Source organism: Carassius auratus, unplaced genomic scaffold (genome assembly GCF_003368295.1).
Source record: "Carassius auratus strain Wakin unplaced genomic scaffold, ASM336829v1 scaf_tig00053334, whole genome shotgun sequence".
Taxonomy (NCBI): domain Eukaryota; kingdom Metazoa; phylum Chordata; class Actinopteri; order Cypriniformes; family Cyprinidae; genus Carassius; species Carassius auratus.
In genome coordinates this window covers 3,674-12,115 of record NW_020527260.1, presented here as the reverse complement: position 1 = coordinate 12,115, position 8,442 = coordinate 3,674, and the positions used below count along the sequence as shown (strand labels likewise).

The 8,442-nt window shown below is 39.1% G+C and overlaps 1 pseudogene; it reads left to right on the top strand.

Annotated features, from left to right (window-relative positions):
• Window positions 1-1,008: 1,008 nt before the first annotated feature.
• On the top strand, window positions 1,009-2,763 carry LOC113090196 (potassium/sodium hyperpolarization-activated cyclic nucleotide-gated channel 4-like; annotated as a pseudogene).
• The last annotated feature ends 5,679 nt before the right edge of the window (window positions 2,764-8,442 follow it).

Genomic DNA, 8,442 nt, shown 5'->3' with positions numbered 1-8,442 from the left:
TGAGATGAATCAAAGCGCTGATGAAACAGTAGCCAGATCGAACAGAGTGCTGCGTTTGATATTTAATATTCAAGGCATCTCCTGAGGGTGAATAATACCCGTTTTGGTCGGTATTATTAAAAGCCATGATCTGTTTGAAGGAAGAGTGCAATGCAGCTAAAATACTAACAAATGAGTTAGTACTGACATACATAAGCCTTATATATGTAGACGATATATATTGATTTTGTACCAAAGTTGGTACATTATGATACTTTGATATATCCCATGGTACTGAATCAATTATCATAAATATATACCATAGAATTATATAACACAATATAGTTAAAAACAAAAACAATTGCATTAGCATGCTATCATGTCCAAATAATGGTAATACCCATGGTACTTTGATATATACTGACATGGTACCCGAACGATTACCATATTCACATACCATTAGAGTTACAGGAAAAAATATAGTGTTGCAACAAAACCACGGTATTGACCATGCTATAATGTACAAAAACAAGTTAAAGGAACACTCCGACTTTTTGGGACTTTAGCTTATTCACAGTAGCCCCCAGAGTTAGATAAGTCCCATACATACCTTTTCATTTCTGTCGTTACTGTACAGTGTTTTGACGCAACCCACCGCTAGCCTAGCTTAGCACAAAGACTGGATGTAGTAATGGATACTGTAGCATAGTTATCCCAATAAGTGACAAAATAATGCAAAACATTTTCCTATTAACGTGTTGTGATCTGTATAGTCACAAGCGTGTACAAATAAAAATAACAAGGCTATATGAGACAGAGCCCATTTTTAAATCTTATTAAATACTGGGAACTATTTCTCACTAGGCGTAGGAGCACAGCTAACGTTAAGCTAAAGTCCCAAAAAGTCGGAGTGTTCCTTTAATAAAAATGCTAATTTGATATATACCATGGTAACTGAATGATCAGAATATTCATATGCCATAGAATTCTAGACAGAGTATAGAGTTATAACAAAACAATGGTATCACAATGCCGTCATGTCTAAACAATGGTAATACCCGCTGTACTTTGATATATACATGGCAATGAACGATATCTATATTTATACACCATATAATTATATAACAGAAATATAGAATTACAATAAAACTTTCATTCTATCCATGTCCAAAACTTGGTAATATCACAGTACTTTTACTTAGTGTTGTTTCTTAAATTCTAAAAGAATGTTTCTGCCGACTACAACTCTGATTTATTTTATCTCTTAGGGAAGAAGAACTCTATTCTCCAGCACAAGGTCCAACATGATTTGAATTCAGGGGTTTTGAACTTCCAGGAAAGTGAGATCATCCAGCAGATCGGCAGCATGATCGTGACATGGCTCTCTGCGCAAACCTGATGCAGAGTCCGTCGCCGCCTGCTCCTCTGTCCCCTACTCCCGTCATCTGGGCTCCCCTGATCCAGGCGCCTCTACAAAGCTGCTGCCGCCACCACATCGGTCGCTATTGCACTAACCCACCACCCCCACCTTCCCACCACTCTCTTCCGACCTCCGGTTTCCATTCTCGGATCGAGAAGCGAGCCGCCCAGCCCGCTTAGGAGGTTTCAGACAATCGTACCAAATTCGGGAGATTCCCCGGATCCACTGGTGACTCTCCATCGGCTCCCCATTAAAGATTCGTCCGGGAGTCGATACGTCTCTTCTTCAATCCCTCCGGACGCAGCACTCATCAGGACCCACCAGTTCCAATCAGCAAGCCGGAATTTCATTGTTCCCATTGGGAAGCTTCTCTTCTTCAACTCCTAGCACCGCACAGCTTTCATTCACAAGCCGAGACAAAAGCAAGCCGTCGCCCCCAGCACTCCTCCACAATCAGGACATCTCCAAAAAGAGGTGTCAGCTGCTAGTGGATTTCCAGCTGGGATCCCGGCTACAACCTCATCCAATACCAATCCTCTTTCCACAGGCTTGTTCAGTCACGCACCCAGTCAGTTGTTGCAAGTCCAACCCACACCAAAACCCTCTCAACAGGCTCCCTGCAGCAGTTTGCGACCGGAGCGGGCAAGACTTCCACTGGGGTTGAACCTCTTCCACACTCCTCGACCCGGATCGCCTTCATCCGGCCGTTCCCAAGCCCCCCAGAGTTCCATGACATCTCAGATCCCGCCTGCTTTATCCACCTACCTTCCTTTAGAAAGGTCAGCACTTGCCTCGCTCGCTCAATACGGCTCAGCGAACGCCTCGCCGTGCTACACCCAAAGTCCGACTACCCAGAGCCCCGTCACGGGGAGAACGTTCCACTACAGTGACCCTTCCGGCTCTCACACCTCCCTGCCTTCTCCCGCAGTCCTCCTGTCCCGGCCAAACTCCCAGGTCACCACTCTTCCGGCACAGACTCTCCGTTGGGCCGCTTCTATGAGGAATTGAACATACTGTCCAGCTCCCAACCTATAGAGGCGACGGGTCAGTCTTCCCCTCGGGGACCCGGTTACTGCCTTTCCCCGTATTCATCCCCGACGCTAACCCCCAAACCCTGTAGCTCAGTATCAGGACACATGGTCGGCCCGTACAGACTTCTCCGGGCTCTCAAAGCTGTGCTCATTCTATAGGGACGTCACCTGCACTTTCTCTCCCCATGCACCTCCGGCGGACACCCGTCCGAACTAGAACCGCTCCAGTCGAAACTCCCTTCCAATTTGTGAAGCTAAATCACACCCTCCTAACTAACTAACTCAGTAATAGCGATCTTTCTCTGTGTGGCGTTTGACCTTGTCTTCCGTCATCTCGGCATTGTTTTAATCATTGTAAACACTACTGTGATTTAAGAACTACAGAGTTTTTTACTTTAGAGCTCTAGATTTCTTTCCTTTTGCTTTGTTATTCTCCCTTTTCACTTATGAATATATATACATATGTTAAGTATAATCTATGAGGGTGTGAAATGCTGCATATATTGAGATCTAAAGGACGATTATTTATTTTATACCTATGCCAAATTCATCCTCCAGAGGTTGGTCAATAGTATTGGCATGGACCGAAAGACTCTTCTGCAGGAACCCATGCACTCAAGCCTGCATATGAAAATATCCAAAACACCTTTTGAGTCACCCCTAATGAGGATCACATATTGCTGATCTTGAATCCTAAGGGTTGTGTTTAAGGGGTTGTACCTGTTTATTCATCCTACAAATGTTTGGGACCTGCCGAGGTGGAGCGGAGGGCATAAGAAAACCAAAAAAATTCCAATCTACCTTGTCTTCAGCATTTGTTTTCGTTTAGTCAGACTGTAGTGATATTAGCGGCCATTGAGCGTCAGTGGACAGGGTTAGAGAATCAGTATTTACTTGTGTCTTCCAGGATCATACTACAGTGTAGCCTGCAGACTGTGTGTGTGTGTGTGTGTGTGTGTGTGTGTGTGTGTGTGTGTGTGTGTGTGTGTGTTACTCAGATGAACAAGCTTGATGCAAGTGGCAATCAAGTTCAACTTCCATGCAACATTTTTTGTTTGTACATAAAATAATCCAACAACATTATAACATTAGTCAAAAAGTTGCTCATAGTTGATTTTGTTTGTTTTTCTATATCTTTAGCTGCTAATAGAGTGAAGTATGCTAAATGTAACATATAAGTCCAAACTAAGTCGAACAAATCTGAACAGGGATGGTGATTGAAGATCTCGGCAGAAGCCCATCACGACTCTCCGCCACAGCGTTCTCATTTAATAGGAGGGACAGGCACATTTTGGGCGACCTTTGACCTTTGACCTTTGACCTTTGACTTTGAGGAAAGTCCGTAAGTTGTGAAAACTCCTCAACTTTTGAGACACTAGCAAGACTGGGGAGAAGGGAGATGGGAAGCGCAGATGCAAGGAGACACTGATGTATTGAGGAGGTGATGTGTGCTGACTGGCAGGTAGGCAACATGATGAGAGGCTTGTTTGGAGACTTGTGATTGTTTCTCAGGGCTCTCCGAAATTTCCGGAGGGGTAAAGCATTGATTGTGGAGTTTTTTTTTTTTTTTTTTTTTTAAGACAGTTACGTAAATAAATGAAAAACTTAAAGAAAACCAGAGGGAGTTGAACCTGCGTATGCTGATGGGAAGAATAAAGAGAAGGAATCAAATGAGTGAGTGATTAGAGAAGCGTGGCATCAGATCAGAGCTGTCAAACAAGATATTGTCACTTCACTGAATCGGACCGTCCAGTCCAGATCCAGATTGTGAATCACTGATCTCATTTCAGCTTTCTTGTTTTAAATGCAACTCAAATCTTCTAGAAGACGTATGGCTTTTTTTATTTTGTCTGAAAGGAAGATGGGAAACTCTTACTAAGGCATCACATGTATGATTCCCTGCCGTTGCTTTCTGTGTGATTCAGAGACGTGTTTACAGTCGCAGCAGGAAGTCGAGTCTGGACGCGATCCACCTGGCATCATACAACGCCTCGGCTTGTTTGCCAGCTTTCCTAACACAATTCTAATTCCAGTTGGGAGCGTTCCCAATTCCGACGGCTAATCTTACGCCGGCTCTGTTGCTTTGTGCTGTGAACGAGCGCCTGCAGAACGGCAATGAAATCAATGGTGGTGATTGAGGATTAGATTTCACACTTCTCTAATTCATGCCTACAAATGTGTTCTGAGAGCCGCGGCGATGGGACGTGTGTCAAACGAGCAGGATTCAAACTGAGACGGGTCACAGGTGTCCTTACGCCACCTAATGTAATACCTAATCTGACCTTTGACATAAGACACACAAAAAAAAAAAGACAGAAAAGCAGAAGCTGGTGCACACTGACAGCGATTAAAGGAATAGTTCTCTCAAAAAATAATATTTGATGAAAATGTGCTCAACATCAGTTCTTTCGAGATTAGGATGATCTTGTTTTTTCCTCAGATTTGTAGAAATGTAGCATTGCATCAGTGTCTCTGCAGTGAATGGGTGCCGTCAGAAATGAGAGCTGATCATCACAATAATCCACAGCACTCCAGTCCATCAGTGAACATCTGGAGAAGACAAAACCTGAAACACATCCAGCATTAAGATGATTTTAACTCAAACACATAGAGTCTATAATCCAGAATAACACTTCCTCCAGTGAAAAGTGTTCTGGTCTGAATCAGGAGAGAAATCTGCACAGATCAAGCAGCGTTTAAACCGCTCTAAACAAATCTGTGAGTTATTCTGGATTATAGACTCTGTGTATTTGAGTTAAAATCATCTTAATGCTGGATGTGTTAGGTTTTGTCTTCTCCAGATGTTCACTGATGGACTGGAGTGCTGTGGATTATTGGGATGTCTTTATCAGACTTTCATTCTGACGGCACCCATTCACTGCAGAGCATCCAAATGACACATTTCAGTTCAAATGTAGCAGATTTTACAGGGTTAATAACTCTTTCTAGTTCTTAGAGAGTAGATAACTGTTACAGTGTAGCAGTGCGAGTGGAATGTTGAAGTTCAACTGTCAGATTTCAAATTCAAATGTTTCATTTTGAGTCCAACATGCCTGACTGAAAGAACAATGTGGTGTTCTTTATTTGTAATTTTTTTGTTTGTTGGTTTGGTTTTTAAGAGGGCTCAGTTTGTATTTTCCACAGCACTGTTTGAACCCACTTCACTGTGTGTTTTTGGTTTTTATAAAACATGATGATATTATTTATTCTTCTGTATTTCATTTGGTGTTCCTGACATGGTTTGATGTTTTCATGTTCATGTCTCTGATCTCATCTCTGATCATACACCAGTAATCAAACCTGAAATACACTTTAGCACTTTCTTGGGGACAATAATGAAGGCACGATGCTTGAACTGAGAGACAGATCAATCGGAGAATGTCAATCTATCGATCAGTTTTGTCTTATTTTCCTTCCTATGAAATCTCTGTTCTTGGGGAAACAGCAATAAGCGTGATGCTGTGGACGAGTCGCCTGCAGCACAATCAAAACCTGGATAGACGATGAGCACACCCATTGGATATCATTAAGAAAAGAACAAATAAAAATATTAATAATTAGGCTGCGTCTGTGTCCTGATTCGAGACTGTCGTGATGAAATAATTCATGTTAAGCGGATGTATGTTTTACATTTTTTTAGGAAAATAGAGTGAATTATTGATGCATCATCTTTAAATGTCAGCCAATCACAACGCAGGTCACAGAAGTCTTAAAGGTACAGTAGCAGGCTGTAAAATGCTGATGAAAACCTAAATTAAACAAGTTTTTGGTAAAAGAAACTTTGAATTATATTATAAAAATACCTTTTTTTCTCTCTCTCTCTGTGTATTTTTGTCTTCAAATATCTAAATATTTTTAAATCAAAGTCAGAAAATAATCTTGTATTCCTACTGAATTCATATTTTTTTCTGAATTAATTAAAACTAAAGAAAGAAATACAAACATGCATCTCAATATTAGAAAATAATATATAAGTCAAATGTGTATTATCTAAAGTCATTTATTTCTTAAGTTAATACATCTTGATGGAGAAATGTTTAGATATTTGATCTGGAAAACAAAACAAAATACTTTTATTTATTTACATTTATTTTATTTTTTTCATTCATTCATTTGGTAATTTATTTATTCGCTTTTACATCGTATTTTATTTACCCATTCCTTATTTGTTTTAGTTTCTAATTTAAATTATTTTAATTTTTATTTATTGGTTTGTTTAATTTAGATTTTTTTCTTGTTTACTGGTTTAATATGAATCTTTTATATACTTATAATAAAATTTTGTTTTTTATGTAGATTTTAAATGTTTATTTGGGACAATATTTTGAGAATATTTTAAGAAAATTTAGACTTTTTCAGAGAATATCTTGATTTGATGTTTTTTATATTATTATTTACTGGTTTATGTAATATTTGTTTTTTATTTATTTTTTATTTTGTTCATTTTAATGTTTTAATAATTTATTTTAATATTTATTATATATATATATATATATATATATATATATATATATATATATATATATATATAATCTTATTTATATTTTTAGTTTTTACAGTTTATTTTTCAGTGTAATTGACATCTTTCTTCAGAGAATATTTCTGGATTTTTTTTATTTATTTTTTTTACTTTTTTCATAACTTGTCTTGACGTCTGCATGCTGCGTTGGGACTTTAAGTTTTAGTTTTGTCAGGCACCAAAATAGTGTACTTTGATATTTCAACCCTCCTTTAACTCTCTATTAGATATTTTATTTGCTTATTTATTTAATTATTTATTGCTCAGCATAAAATCCTTCCTCCAAAAAGCCTCCTGACATCTGGCTCCCGCAGCTGTCCGGCTGCCAAAAACAGCAAAAGCTGTGGCTTTCTGCAAACACACGATCGGGGGGGAATTACGTCGGCCATCAGCGTTATGACTGAAAACAGGTTGAGGGGCTCTTAACCCACTTCTCTGGATTACAGAGGGACAGCGGTTAAAGTCAGGACAGGAGAAGAGGATTTGGGGTTGTGTGTCTCACATTCATCTCCTCCACGGACCCCTGACCCTCCGAAACGCTCACAGAACCACACACACACACACACACACATATTGTCCCGCTCCATCAGACACAGACAGATTCCGATGCCAGAAGACCAGAAGATCCTGTTTTTCATGCAAAGAGATCAGCCAATCACAGCAGAGCTCATTTACATCTACAAATCTTAGGAAGAGTTGAGAAAAAATGGAAAACTGAGGGTTGGAAATAGTCGTGAGTGTGTGAAAGGGCTTCCCTGATGGGAATAATGGAGACTGAGACTCGTGATCACACACACACACACACACACCACACCGGTCATCTGATGATGATGATGGTATCAGACGTGCATCATTCAGGCCCTTTGAAGACACTGAAACAACAGAGTCTGAATGACATCCTTCATTACAGGAACAAACAACAACAGCCAGAGCTCAGTTCCACTGGGGTCATTAGGATTTAAAAAAAAAAAAAAGTCTCATCTGCTCACTGAGGCTGTGTTTATTTGATCAAAAATACTGTAAAAATAGTGAAATATTATTAGAATATAAATCAGCTGTTTTCTGTGTGAATCTGTGTTAAAGTGTAATGTATTTCTGTGATGCTCCGCTGTATTTCCAGCATCATTCCTCCAGTCTTCAGTGTCACATGATCTTCAGAAATCAGGAAAACATGATGATTTACGAAACATTTCTGATTATTATCAATGTTGAACACAGTTGTGCTGCTCATATTTTTGTGGAAACTGTGATGCATTTTGTTTTTCAGGATTCACAGATGAACAGAAATAACAGCACTTTTTAAATGAAAATTATAAGACATTGCAAGTCTTTACTGTCACTTTTAATCAATTTAATGCATCCTTGAGAAATAAAAAATACTAATTTATTTTATATATATATTACTGACTCCAAACTTTTGCACAGTACTATTTATGATACTATGTGTAAAAATAATAGTAAAGCACTTTCAGTATGATTTGAGAGTTTAATCA